The 15,268-nt window shown below is 37.4% G+C and overlaps 1 protein-coding gene across 6 annotated transcripts in view; it reads left to right on the forward strand.

Moving 5' to 3' along the window:
* The window catches only part of LOC142450412 (thyrotropin-releasing hormone-degrading ectoenzyme-like), a 496,691-nt gene that overhangs the window by 233,822 nt on the left and 247,601 nt on the right, over window positions 1-15,268 (forward strand). For all 6 annotated transcript variants that reach the window (XM_075552297.1, XM_075552298.1, XM_075552300.1 and 3 more), the window contains one exon: window positions 2,129-2,194. The gene's annotated coding sequence lies outside the window, so the exon portion shown is untranslated. The remainder of the gene's footprint in view (window positions 1-2,128; window positions 2,195-15,268) is intronic.

Here is a 15,268-nt window from a genome sequence, read left to right on the forward strand (position 1 = left end):
ATATATATATATATATATATATATATATATATATATATATATATATATTTCATTTCAAAATAACTGAAATAATTTGTTGTTTTATGAAATTATTGTAAACAATGATCTTGTGCTTTCTGATAGCAGAAAGCTTTACAAGTAACGCATGAATTAATATCCACTTATCTAGTCTCTGCTTTTTTGTGTGAAAGTTATGGTGAATAATTTTTTTGCTATTTACTAGATGACTCCATATAGGTAATGTTAGCTGTCAATAGCCGGGTCTTTAGTGTTTTCCTATGTAGATATTTAGACTAAATCAGACTTCCTGGGTCCCTAGCTCTATCACTTACTAGCTTTGAAAACTTGGATAGCTATACAGGCATGTATATATATAATTACATTTATATGCAATGACAGGGTACTAGAGCTCTACACGTATATTTATTTATAAAGTATTACAGTAGCAGATGAACATTGGGCCTCCTAATTAACCCATCTCCTTGATATTTTATATAACTTGTTTATACATATTCTTTTTATTCATGTAATCCATATAGCAAGTCTTTTCATGTTTCATACATATCATAGCACACATCAGGACTTTTTCTTTATGAGTTACAACTCAATGAATGTCTGTATCACATGGTATTTGTCTATTTCTCTGTTGATGGACATATCCGTTTTCCTTGTTTCTATCTTTTGGTTATTGTGGATAACACTGCAATGGACATTGGTGGACAAGTATTTCTTTGATTTACAAAGATTGTTAGCTCAAAGCAATTTGAATGCTGTAGCTAATTTACTATTTTCCCTTTCTACTTTTGTTTCTGTTGTTGGTTTCTGTTCATCTGGCTTTAGCCATCCATCATTACTTGCAACATCACGTTGACTACGTGCCTACCTTTTTGTCCAGATTTTGTTCTGTTATAGTAATGATACTTAATGTGAGTAGGCAGACACCCGTAGTATTTTCCCTGACTTGCTAAGTATTCATATTAACCACATTAGTTATACTTACATTGTTTTATCTGTATTTGAGTAAACATTGCTTCTCAAAGATCTAGCACAAAACTTATGTAGTGAGGTGATATAATATTAATAACTAACACCCATATACGTTGTTTATACGTGTCATGCAGTGGATTCTTACTCATAGCGACTCTGAGAACAACGCAGACTTGTCCCATTGGGTTTCTTAGGCTGCTTGAATGTTAACTGAAAAATCAGCAGTGTGAACTCACCAGCTGCTTAATGCAGCAAAGAGGCATCAACCTACTTCCGTGAAATTCTTAACATTGGAAACCCTGTGCGGCAGCTCTGCCCCAGCCTGCAGAGTTGCTCTGAATTGGTTTGAATTGACAGCCATGGGCAATACTGATGTGAGCAGAGCGCAGGGCTGTGCTCTATGGAGCAGCCAGTAGGTTTGAACTACTGACCTTTTGATCACTAGCTGAACTCTTAACCATGGAGTTATCGGGGTTCCTAACACATGGTGCTTAGTATTTTTAAGATTCTGTTCAAACAATTTGCATTTGTTAATTAATTTAATCTTGGGAGCAGCCATATGAAATATGCACACAAGGAATGTGAGATGAGAGGAGCACTGAGATCGTTGTCCCAGGGATACCTGGACAGTAATTGGCAGACACACTGTTTGAGGCCAGCAGTCTGGTGCAGAGTTTGAACTGTTAGCCAGTATTCCAAAGTCTCCAGTCCCACAACAATTCTATTCCGCATGGAGCCAGGGGTGCATTCAGTAGCTATGTCACTCTACATTTATACTTTATTATGCTTATTAATGTCATATCTTCCTTATTAGTTTATAAACTTATAGTGGAACTAATTTTTATTTACTTTGTAGATGGCTCAGTATGATTTTTATTTCACCCAAATTATAGCTTATTATTGTTCTGAGATATTCTTTCCAAGAATTTTCTATTCTGCAACGATCAGTATTGCATCCATAAAACTTTCAGATCTACAAAACAAATAAAGTTCTTCCAAGTGGTATACGTGTTCTTGCTTTTGTTTAAGGCATATTTTAAAATAAATTACAAGAATACACTGTGTTTTATTGGTGTCAGAAAATTTTGGAATCATATCACTAGGTTCAAATTCTTTTATTTTTTAAATATGTTTTCTACAGGGTGCTGCTTTAATTCGAATGCTGGCTAATTTTATGGGCCATTCAGTGTTTCAAAGGGGTTTGCAAGTAAGTAAATTGCTTTGTTTTCTCTTAAAATTTTTCTTATTTTATGCTATGCAGATGTTTTACAGTTTAAGAAATTACTGATATAAGATTACTAAATGGTATGGAAAAGTTTAAGATGTATAAGGTTAGCATCATCTTTCAATATGAGAAATGAAACTTATAAATACCATGTTCTCAATAGCACCAGAATAAGCTTGAAGTATTGTGTGATTGAGAATATGTTTAATTTTCATTTTAAATTAAAATTGTAAGAGCCCAAATAATTGATATAAAATATTTAGAATGCCTACTTCTCTCTTTTTTCTCCACTGATAAGTTTATGTAAGGTAAGAAGTGATAATAACCTTAGGAAAATTATATTGTGAAGAAAAATCTTAATAGTATTTTCAGCTACGTGTATTTTGTGTTTCTGTTGCTCCGCTGTTGATATATATATATATATAGATAGATAGATAGATAGATAGATAGATAGATAGATAGAGATTGTTATTTATCTGATGATCATTTAAATTTTTCTTTTTAATTAGAAAATACAGTGCTGTACAAATTAAAGGAATATAAACAATTTTATCAAAATGTATTTGCAGTAGGAAGTATGAGATTTAGGAGTAAATTTCTTAGAAAAAGAGGCTTCTTAATGGCTTTTAAAGTAAATACAAATACAGAAAAATAAAACTTTTACTCCATTGAAATCTGCTAGAGCAAATCATGTTCCTAGCAGCTGTGATTGATGAATTATTTATGATGCATTCTGCTACTTAGAAGTGTCCTTTAAAGTAAATTGATGTTCACCTGAAATACAATTATGCTAAGACAGAGAGAGCTATCAATCTTATCTGTTCTTAGTAAGCTTTCATTTTAAAATTTTAATAAACTACATCTGAGATCAGGTCATATTTTAGTAGTATAATTCTATGTTTACCCCCTACAATTTTTAAAGGTAAAATACAAAGCAAGAGTTAACTATGTTTTGACAAGGCTAGTTATACGTAGCACAACAAAGCAAAACTATAAATTTCCTGAAGAATAATTTCCCTTAGAAAATATTTTCACAGATTTGTTCCAGCAGTGGTTGGAAGTTACTTTACTCAGCTCCTTCCATTAGGGAAACCTTCAGAAGAGCTGAATCCATGGAACCTATTTTGTTGGGGAGAAAGGGTCTGTTCTGATCACATAGTTGGATTTCTCCCTCCTCTCGAGGAGCGCCCTCCAAGAATATCAGAGGAATGTCCTTCTCTACCGCCATTTCTTTGTTTTCCCCATTGATGTTGTAGCATGACAGTTCTTGAAAAAATCTAAACTTGTATAAGAGCAATACAAATTGAATTTGATTTCTTGGTAGCTAGTTGATGTGAAATCATTTTCTGAGTACAGTTTTTGTTCTTTTTCTCATCTGTCTGTATAGATTTGCTCAGCAGATTGAATAATCATAGTTATTTTATTTGGAAAGGATTATTATTTTGCAACCTTTTTTGCTTTATTTTGTCATATTTTCCTTAGTATGCAAAATGTGTACATTTTAAATATATCCTTTTATATTGAAGTATATTTAATAGACTTCAGATCAAGTATATCTGAAAAAAACTATTCATCTGATTCTCATTACATTAAACTTGGATATAAAACTTGTTTTAATGTGTTACTTATCCTCTGAAACTTGATTTGGCTTTAATTTTCAAGTAAGGGGCTCTATGTTTGTCCACATTGCATTTTATTTGCATTGTGACATCTCATTGGTCAGATAGATTTGTATCCTTCAGTACTTCACTTTCAGCTTTATTTATACTCATCACTCAAACTGATTTAGTGTATCACCAGCAGTTTGGATTAGTGTACAGTAGATCTCTATGTCGGGGTGATAAATTATCATCTCCTGAGCATGAAGATGTATGGGATACATTTTGAAGATGACCTCCTGAACAGACACTTCATGTCATGATGCTGACGGGTCAGAGTTGATATTAATATGCTTCCTTTCCAAAGGGGCTCAGGGGAGTATTGGTTTGCATGTTGTTGAGACAGCCAAGCCTGGCTGTCAGGGTTTACCTCGGCTGGACAAACGATGAATTCTTTTCATAATAACTATGACTATTTTCTGTTGACAAATAGAATTTTTTCATTTGCAAATAGACACTAGATTATGTTAACAGTTATAGGCAATATAAAATTTAAAATTGTATGTTTTTTCCTTTTTTTTTTTTCGTTCCACCTCCCTACTCTTCTGGTCTCACTCGAGCATGCTCAAGCTTGTTCTGCCATCTGTCTGCCTGCCGGTCTATCTGTCTATCTCTTCTATTTATTCTCTGTTGTTTTATTTTTTGTATTTGCAGCTTTGTCTTCATGGTCCACACATGAAAAACATTACAATGATATTTTCTGTTAATTTTCTATATACCTAAATTTTTCTTTTCTGGAAGTTTCGTGTAATATTTGACAGTAAAATTTTGAGAGAAGAAACATTGAATCCTTTTGTTGTTGAGTTAATATACCACTTATAAACAACATACATATATTTAAAGTAGGTTGCTTATATTTTTCCAAATGTGCACTCTCTATATTGTTCTTAAGATTGCATTTCCCAAAATAATAGCAAACATATTTCAGAAAGCATGACACAATGAAATGAATACAGAGCAAAAATGATAGTCTTATTTATTTAAAAAATATTGGTGGGATTTCTGCAAAACACTAAATCTCCCTTATCCTCTGGTTCCAAAGTTTACAATTCAAAAGTTGAACTAGATAATCTCTAAGAGCCTTTCCATGTTTCATCATCTCTGAATCCAAATTTTATTTAATTTGATTTGCTAGTTAGACAACTTGACTTTCATGTGAAACTAGTGTTCATAATTTGATGTGGAGAAATGTGAATAGATGGGCAAAAATATGCCACTGCTCTTCTTGAAGCTTGATTTAGGTTCTGAATATTAACTCCATTTGACTTCTAGGGCATATAATACCTTAATTTTAGTCCATCAGACCAGCATTTATTGTGATGGAGAGTTTTGATAGTGACTTATTTCTTTTTGTCAATATTTGACATATATATTTGTTTGATTTTAGTTACCTAAAATCATTTCATGATTTGCTATGGATAATTTACATTTTCATAGTTAAGACTTTATCTGTCTTAAATTATGTTTTCGAAAAACTAAACAGTGCTTGGTGAATTTTACTGGATATTCTATCTCAATGATATTCCTTTTAACCTGACAGGACACCTTCTTAAGTACCCATCTTTGAAGGTTTGCTTCAGGAAACCATAGCTGGTATATAATGCAGTAGCAAAGCATAGCAATATCATTCTAATATTTCAAGCCTTTCCATGTTTCCATGTTTCCATGTTTCATCATCTCTGAATCCAAATATCATTATTATTGGTTTGTGCTCATAAAATTCTGATGGCCTGAAGTAATGACAGGCACGATGCTACAGGGAGTATTAGCAGCAAAGCATGCTCAGTAACTTGTGTTCCAGGGAGCTGCTGCTGTCTGTTAGCATGTGTATGCAGGACTTTTGTTTGAGACCTGCAGGCTTACAGTTGTGAAAGACTGCTCCCTGCATGTGGGTTTTCACGAAAATGAAAACTCAGATAGTAATAGAAGAGCAGACACAGTGTGTCAAAGTTAAGGTCCTTTCTGTGGAGATGGTTTGTGTTTCCGTCCTGATGGTGACTCAGTCACACTTAATCTAAAATGAATGGCCATGGACCGTTTCTGCTCAAATGTCTCTCTGTTTCATTTAAAATACGGCACAGTTTTATATATGTGATAGGGAAAAGAGTTACCGCTTGGTAATCATTGTTTGTGATGATACTTATGATAGTCTTACAAAACCGATTCATCACAACTGGTTCTAGCCATTTGGACTTTACCAAATTAGCATTTATTAACAAGTTAAATTACAAAGGCAAGATTAATGAACATGTAAAAGAGAAAAACATTTGATTTTTATTGAAAGATTGCTTGATGTGAAAATAGTTTCATGTGTAACAAATACTTTTAAAACTTAAATAGCCATGGCTATTTATGTCTCTAAATAAAAAGGGATTACTTTTTGTCACTGAATTTGTTTATTGGAAGGCTTACACACGGAATCCTTACCATGTGCTTCTGAACTGCAAGCTTTCCTGTGACCTCTGCAGCTATATGGATGGAGCCATGCCTTAAGCATTTCGGTGCTAACTGAAGAGTCCAAAGTTCAAACCTCGTAGTTTCTTCTCAGGAGAAAGAAAGGCCGTCTGCCCCTGTAGGGAGTGCAGCCATGAGACTGACCGGGACAGGGCGTCAGTGCCCACCGACGGTCGCTAGGTATTGGAATCCATACAGTAGCAATGCGTTTCTGTGTAAGGATACAATTATTTGTAATCAACCAAAAAGCCTTTACTATTAAAGATGCACCCTTTTCTCTCCTTTTTTTAATTTGGACATTGCTTAAGTAAGACCAAAAAAGAATTGATGCATCTGAATTATGGTGAGAACATTTTTGAAAGTTCCACAGGCTCCCAAAAGGACTAAAAAGTCTGTTTTGCAAGAAGTACGCCCAAAGTACTCCTTAGAGATGAGGACTTCAAGCGTTCATCCTAGATCCTTACATACTTTTTACAAACAAACTGACATCATGTTTGGTAAAGTAGAGGGCCGGTGGAAAGAGGAAGGTCCTCAAGGAGATGCACTGACTCAGTGGCTGCAACATTGGGTACAAACCAAGGCGAAATGGTGAGCACGGTCCAGGACAGGGCAGTGTTTCATTGTATGTGAATCGGGTCGCTATTGGTTGGCACTGATTTGATGGCACCTAATAGAAACAACACATTCATTTTATTTATACTTTTATGAAGATTTTAGCCTTGTGTTTTATACACTTAAAATTGCAGCTTTTACTCTCCTTTTCAAAACTTTGTACAAATGCATATGCACTACAGATACTGAACATTAACATTTATATTGAAAATATCCTTCTCCCCTGGGATATCAAATATCTAAAATCATATGAAAGATGACATTTTGTAAGTTGGTGACTTAAAAGAAATCTGTAAATACTGCTCCTGGTCACGTGTTTGAAAACTTACAGTAAGATCGAATGTGTTGAAAGACCTCTTTTCGGTCAATGGTAATCGTGCTTTAGCTCTCCTCTACCTTCTAAGTCTGTCTTGAGAAAGACACAACTTCACCTTGGCTGAACAAAGAGAGTGTGGGTCCTGCAAGCTATGGCCTTCAGACATTCTTTTAACTCAGACCTGAAGCCAAGCCTGAGACCACCTTTCAGCTGGTGTGTGAACAATAACACATGGGTGAAACTAACATGCCCCTCAGAAAAATCAAGTATATACACCTGAACAGATAGTATTTATCTAAAAGCAAAATCAAGCAGAATTGTTTCCAGTAAACTAACAGAAAGGGGGCAAACCATGGCTAATGAAAACAGGAAAACCAAGGCAGGAATGTGTGAAGTGCTGACACCTTGTGAGAATTGTAACCCCGGGCCAGGGAACTCCCCATGCATGCATTGCTGGATTAGAAATGAATTTGCTCTGGAAACTTTCATGTAAATCATAATAAATATTTTAAAGACAAAAAATGGTGGCATCACTTGCTTTCCTCAATATGATTCCATTTGTAAGCAATCTCCAATAGCCACCATCTGTTTGTTGGCTCAAGGCCTCCACCTGTGATTTTTAAAAACATTTAAGAACACTAACCATTTAAATATAAAAATTGCCTGTTAATACTTTGTGCTAACAGAACAAAATTATAGTTTTTCTTCCTATACTAAAAGCTATACTTAGTTATTTCTACAGCCCATATTTATGACCCATTAAATATCATTTATTCTATACATTCTTGTTATGTACTTACGGTAAGTAGTGAGTATTTAGTGCATGCTGTATAGAGCAGGTATAGTATACATTTCCATGAATCATAAAATATGATAAAGGATTCAAAGACAAATATATGGTGCTAACTGTGTTAAATGCTACGAGGGAGTGAGAGGAGGTAACTTTATCGGGTATTTAGAAGATCTTTCTTCAGAAAATGGATGATACACAAAGTTCTGAGGGATATAAAAGGGCTGAGGGGAGATCATCAGGAAGAGGAAAGAGCTTGTGCAAAAGGTAAGAAAAATTGAGCATGTCAAAGGAAGCAAGCTAAGGTGCTTGAGAAAAGTTGGAAGGACAAAAGACAAGGTCGGAGAGGTACGGGTAGGAGCCCGTCATGGGGTATCCAAATAGACTTTGTGGAGAAAATTGGATTTTATCCTAAGTATAGTGGGGTGTTCTTAAAGGGTTTTAAACTGGGATGTTCTCTATCTTTCTGCAAATATTGCAGTGGCCTTGAAAGAATCAGCCTACCATTACGGTAACTGGCTAATAAAATTAGAAGGGAATTTAAGTATCTGGTAAAAGAGGATGAAAGGTTGGATATGGCATAATTAGGTATGCAGAGGCAGGGACATATTCAAAATGTATTTTGAAGGTACAATTAGCGGGGACTTGGCGTACATTGGACGAAGAGTGAGGTGTGGGAGCAGAGGGAGAGAACAGAGTCAAGGACGCCTCTGCGGTTTCCTGTCTGAGGGCCTGGGACCAACCGGGAAGGACTGTACCGGTTGGGGGTTCCGAGAAGAGGGAGGGCCACCTCAGATCCAAATGGAGCAGCTGCCAAGGCAGGCAGAGTACCAAGTGTGCAGTGTCGCCAGTGCCTGGAGAGAAACACGTTTCAACAACAAGAAAGCGAGCAGCAAGGTTAAATGTAAGATACATGTGGAGTAGGGGAAAAATGGAAACGTATTCTTTTGGAAGACTGCAATTTTATTAGGTTGAGTGGAATGGGTATAAGCGCATACTTTTTAAAAATTGCAAAAGAAGGATATTAGAAAAGTGAAGTAATTTGCTATAAAGGATATAAGGACTCACAGAAAGCTTTTGTTTTATTGACTACTTCAATATGGGAGCCCGTTGTACTAACAAGAAAAGGAATTTGGTAGTGCTCAAGAAGAGAAAACTGGCATCTCGGTCCTTGCGGTGGTGAAGGGACTAATTTTTATAGTAGAAAGATGCTTTCAATAAACTTGAAAATCTGGTAGTGGGGAGATGAGGGAGCTCCTTTCTAATTGTGCTTTTTTTCAGTGTTGTTTGAGCAAGGGTCTGTAGTGGAAAGCTGAGGATGAGAGGTGAAATGTGAGCATGTAGGTCTGAGAATAAAGAGGCACACCTACTAACTACTGATTGCCTCTTTGAGCTGGGTGATTATGAACGTATCATAGACTGAATCTGCTTAATTACAGGATTTTCTCCAGTGACGTTCAGCTGCACGAGTGCGGGTTTAGAGAAGAAAAATACTTGAATTCATCTGGAATTGTTTTTTTGCCAAGCTAGTATAATTGAAGAACAGAACTGAAAAGTTGAGGTGGCTATTTGCCAAGAATTGATTAAGATGAACTATGAAATCTAAGGAAAAAGAAGACAGAAAGTATCTCACACACATTAACAATACGAACACAAATAATAAACTAGTATAGTGTGTATGATTTTAGCACTGAAGAAAAGAAATTGCCTCTGAGAATATAAGAAATTTAATGTCCTTATAGAAGTGTCCTTAAGCCCATAAATGTAAAAATGTTCAAGGAAACCTTACCAATCTAGAACATGTGGGGCGGAACCTTCTGGTCTCGATTACATTGCTAGGCAGTCGTAGGTCCTGATGTCATGGAATGTGTAGGTATTGGAGAGAAGTGGAGATAGTGCGTATTTTTAAGTGTTACCTGTACGTCTTTCCAAACCTCTCCTCTTGAGGTCAGTGTCTGTACATAGAGGTATGGCGAGAATGAATGTCGTATGCCCATTTTCTGGGCTAGCTGCTAGCAAACCTGGCATCTCAGTAAATGGCTGCATAACTACATGTGCTAGGCCTTACAACTTCAGGAAATCTCTTAAACTCAGAGGGGAATTAGTTTTTTTCAGGTATAAAGTTTCGACTTCAACTTTTTCCTCCGTGCTTTTTGTGTTTAATTTGTTGTTATTTTAATAGTTTTACTGGGGGCTCTTAACAACTCTTATCACAATCCACACATGCATCCATTGTGTCAAGCACATTAGTACATAAGTTACCTTCATCATTTTCAAAACATTATCTTTCTACTTGAGCCCTTGGTAACAGCTCATTTTCCTCCCTCCCTCTCCCACGCGCCCTACCTCATGAACCTTTGATAATTTGTCATTTTTTTTCAGGTCTTACACCAATCTCCTTTCACCTGCTTTTCTGTTTGTTGTCTGTCCCCCTGGGAGAGGGTTATATGTTGACCATTGTGATCGGTTCCCCCTTTCTCCCCCACCTTCCCCTTGCCTTCCTGGTATCACTACTCTCATTATTGGTCCTGAGGGGGTTAGCTGTCCTGATTTCCCTGTGTTGCAAGCTCCTATCTGTACCAATGTACATGCTCTGGTCTAGCCAGATTTGTAAGGTAGAATTGGGGTCATAATAGTGGGGAGTGGGGGTCACGGAGGAAGCATTAAAGAACTAGAGAAAAAGTATGTGCACACTGACTGGCTCATCTCTTCCTCGTGACCCTTCTGTGAGGGGAAGTCCAATTTTCTACAGACGGGCTTTGGGTCTCAACTCTGCCCTTCCCCTCATTGACATTGATGTGATTTTTTTTTATCCAAGCATTTTTCTCCTTTAGGTTAATTCGTATAATTTCCTTTCATTGGCCCTCTGGAACATTTTGACTTCTCTTGGAAGTAAAGTTGAACAGAGAGAGGTTCAACCCAGATAGTATTTTTTTGAGCTTGCTCATAAAGTTTCTAATGTATCCTGATCTTTTTTGCATCATGTATATTTTTCTAAAGATTTATACTGTTTTCTGAGCACATGCTTGTAAGGTATACATTAATATTATCAGATGACTGGTAAGGGCCAAATTCCTTACCCAGTTCTTCTGAGTGTGTTGTCATTGAGTTGAATTTGACTCGTAGTGAGTCTTTGTGAAACTGACAAACAAACAAACACCACACTGCTTAGTCCTGAGATAAACTCACAATTGTTATATTTGTGCCACCATATATATTTATCTTACCAAGGATTTCCTTGCTGTGCACATCCAATATCTCTCAATTAAAATGCATTTTCGTTTCCTGTAGTCTCCTGCACTGGGTGCTGAGCAAGAGTAGGGTGGGGGCGGTGATGGTCATAGACGTGACTTAACGTCAGTGCCCTCTTGTTTCCTAGGAAATAGTGCATTTTGCCAGCCAAGACCAAATATGTCTGTTTGGTAAGCTTGTAGTGGTCTAAGTCCTTTACCAGGGCATTCAGCAAAGGCAGTTCCCAAACTTCAGTTTTACCAATAGATACATTTTATGTCTGAGTAATATTTCACTCTCGCAGTGAAAGTGAGAAGTAGGGCTATTTTAGTACTCCAGAGCACCCCAACAGACTATTACTTTCACACTATTTCACTTACAGGTGTAGGACCCTGTCAGGTTGTTCTGGAACACAGTACACATCCCAAAATAGAAATAACTGCCTTTCTGCTGGTGTGCCTGCATGTTGGAGTCTGATCTATAATTAATACATAAAATACATATAAAAACAAACCTGGTATAAGAATGTTTCGCTGTCTTTAATTAAAAATCAAATGAATAGACAACTAAAAATCTTCATGGACTTACAGTTTATTTTGAGTGAAAATCGTCTGCCATACTGAGTAGCTTATCATGAAAGTATGAGTTTTAAAATACTCATTAAGTAGAATGATGAAATTTTTAAACGTGCAAAATTGCATTTTGCTCCTGGAGAAATATCTGGATCCTCCTATAGCCAATCAAACTACTTAGGGAGATAACTTTTGGCATAAACACAAATTAAAAAAAACCCACAGAATCAGAATGACATATCAACAATAAAGTACTTTTCAGCGATTGTTCTGCATATTTAAATAGCTTTGTTCTTAAATGGCACCTTGCTGTTTTATGGTGGCTGGAAACCTCCAGATCTTGACAAGTGAGTAAGGGTTCCAAGAGATCAAATGTTCTTCTGGGAAGCTTGACCACAGTTGAATGGTAAATAGGGACAATTAATACCTGTGCCTCTGTTTCCTCCTCTGTTCTTCTCTCTGATAATGAAAATGTGAACTTTACTGCTTTTATTTTGTTTTATGCTTTGTCACTGCTTTGATGCTCATTTTACATAATCTCATAATCTCTAACTAGTCTTCTCATATTACCTAAAATAGCATCTGGTCTATACTCCAGCTTTGTGGTATTTTACTTTGTCATCTGTCACTGTGTGAGTCTCCTTGCTGCTTTCGTTCAAGGTCAGGGATTGTAGAGACATCCTCTGAATGCTGGCACAGGCCAGCATTCCAATAGATTTTATCCCACTCTCGGTGACATTGCTGTGACCTGGCAGTTTGTAATCTGTGGTGGTGGTGTTCATGGACCCCTTCAGGTTACCACACTCTCACAGTGCACACACTGGCACAGATTGGAGTCCGGAGCTCGTGGTCCTTCCTCTGCTTATGGACCCCGGCTGTGGAAGCTTTTGTAAAGACAAGAAAGTAGCTTATTATAATTATGCACTGTCGTCGCTGTCGCTTTATGTGCACCTCCGTCTAAGAGCTTCTGCACAGGCTGCATCCCTTTCAGTTTCTGTGTGTGTACAGGTTTGTGTGTGTGGACTTTAACCTTCTGGTCTGCCTCTTTTGAAAACTTTCCCCGATACTTATTATGCGGAGCCCTGGTGGTGGAGGGGTTCTGTGTTGGCTGTGACTCACAGAGTTACAGTCTCAGAGACTCACAGGGGCAGGTCCCCCGTGCTACTGGGTTACTGTGAGGAGTCATCCACTCGTTGACAGTGAGTCCATTTTATAACACACACAAAAGCTGGTGGGTTATTAGGGAAATTTAGCCATATCTTTGTTTTGTTTGTTCAGCTTACGGCACCTTTTAGTATTCTATCAGTTAGGGTTTGGAGTTGCAAGCCACAGAAGCAAATTCCAGCTGTATTATCCAGAACAAATTTAGTGCAGGGTTCAAAGGTAGCGCATTGGGTCAAAAGAAAGTCTAAATAGCTGGGCTTTGGAAATAGAGTAGTAACTAAAGGGTTCTGTGAAATACAGAGAGGCAGCCAGAGTCGAGCTACAGAACTCTCAGATCCAGTTGCTGACATGGCCCCCACCCAGCTCCTGTCACCAAGACAGGACATACATTTCAATGATCTTCCTTCCCTTCTTTGCTCTACTCCACGGGCATTCACAGACCTCGAAGGGAGCATGGGGTTGTCTGAGGACAGGGGGCACGCCCATCCTCTCTTACCAGAGAGAGTGGCAAGTGTGCCTGTAGTATTGTGTCCCTCTCCTTGCTCTCTTATAAAAGTCCGTATTGAATTATTGCCCCCATCGAAAAGTGCTGTTTAAATGTCAGAAAGCCAAACACTGACATATTTTGGTATCAATTGTTCAAGGCACATTTTATCGTGATAGAAAGAAATAATGTTTTAAACCTGTTTCAACCTTCCTGCCATACAGTCAGGAAAAAAAAATCAATGCCTGAATTTATTTATCATTTCTCAAACTAGTCGTGCAAGTAGATGACATCCTCATAGCAGAGTCACTGCGTGCAACATGGGGCCTGGTCTCACTGTAGAAAGCATTGTTCGTGGTGTGCTCATGAGCGAGTCTTCCCTTTTACTCATGAACTGAATTCTGACTTTGTTCAACGTCTCACCTTCACCTACTCTAGGCAGCCATATCCTGCTAAGGACTGGATTCTGCCTTTTGCAAGATCCAAATGGTACTGCTTAGTGCATCAGAAGCATGTTTTAGCTAGGTTGGTTAAATTATATACTAAATAATCCTAATATGTATAATTCATGACATCATAAAATTCTGATAAAGGAGAAATTTGAGGTATTGGCTGCAGGATCTGAAGCAAAGGTCTCTTGAGTCTTTAACATCTGATGGAAGGAACAATTCTGTCTCTGCCGACTGTGATATCTGAATCTTGTGCTTGGGCCTCAGCTGCTAAGAGCCCAAACTGGAGGAAAGATTCCACTAAGGGGGCTCAGTGAAGTGCTCCGGAGGGAGGGGCTGCACCTCTACTGTAATCTTCCTTTTCTTAGAGGACGGGACACGTTTTTATCACTTTGAAAGTCATCCTGGGGAAAAAAATAAAGAAAAGTCATCATAGGGTAAATTTTCGTTTTACTTTCAGCTAAACACATCTAAAGTACGTCATGCATCTTTGGTTTTTATTGAATGGTCCCTCTGTAACCTGAGGGATAGACTACTCATGCAGCTAATCTGCTGCCCTAACACGCGGAAAGACTCATTAATAAGAGAGTAAGCATTCCATAACTATTTGCATGTAAACCTTGAAAGATAATAGGCCTTTACTTCCTCAGCTCAACATTTTACTTTCCCTCTGGCCTTTCTTAGTCCCACTGGCTTTTATATATGAAACGTTATGAACTGTACTACTTGTTAGCCAAAAGTGGAAAACCAAAAATGGTATTATATTCAATCATTCAAAATCTTTTGATATGGAACTGCATATGTATTAATGTAAATTATATATAACAAATAAACACTGAGAAAAATGAGTTTGAGTATTTGAGCGAATCTGGTGTGAATAGTAAGGAGCACTGTTGGTGTGTGAGCTGCTAATCTCAAGGTCAGTTGTTCAAACCCAACAGCCACAGAAGAAAGCTGAGCCTGTGCATGCCTGTCCAGATGTGGTTGGGAAAGCCTATACAGAGTTGCTATGAGTCAGAATGAACTCAGTGGCACTGGGTTTGGTTTTCTTGCTTTTATCAGTGTAATAAATCTTTTACTTCATTGCAAATTAGTAATAGAAAAGCATATTGACTAAGGAACCTCAGAAAACACACGCAGATTGAGCATTTATTGCGTACTATATTGGGAACACAGTTTGGTTAAACAGTGATAAGCCAAAACAACCAGGTCCTTACCTTACACAATAGAGCCCTGGTGGTATATTAGATCACTTATTGAACTGCTAAGTGCAAGGTCAATAGTTCAAAAGTACCAGCTGCTCTATATGATTTCTGCTCCTGTAAA

The sequence above is a fragment of the Tenrec ecaudatus genome, chromosome 6, assembly GCF_050624435.1.
Source record: "Tenrec ecaudatus isolate mTenEca1 chromosome 6, mTenEca1.hap1, whole genome shotgun sequence".
In the NCBI taxonomy this organism is placed as follows: domain Eukaryota; kingdom Metazoa; phylum Chordata; class Mammalia; order Afrosoricida; family Tenrecidae; genus Tenrec; species Tenrec ecaudatus.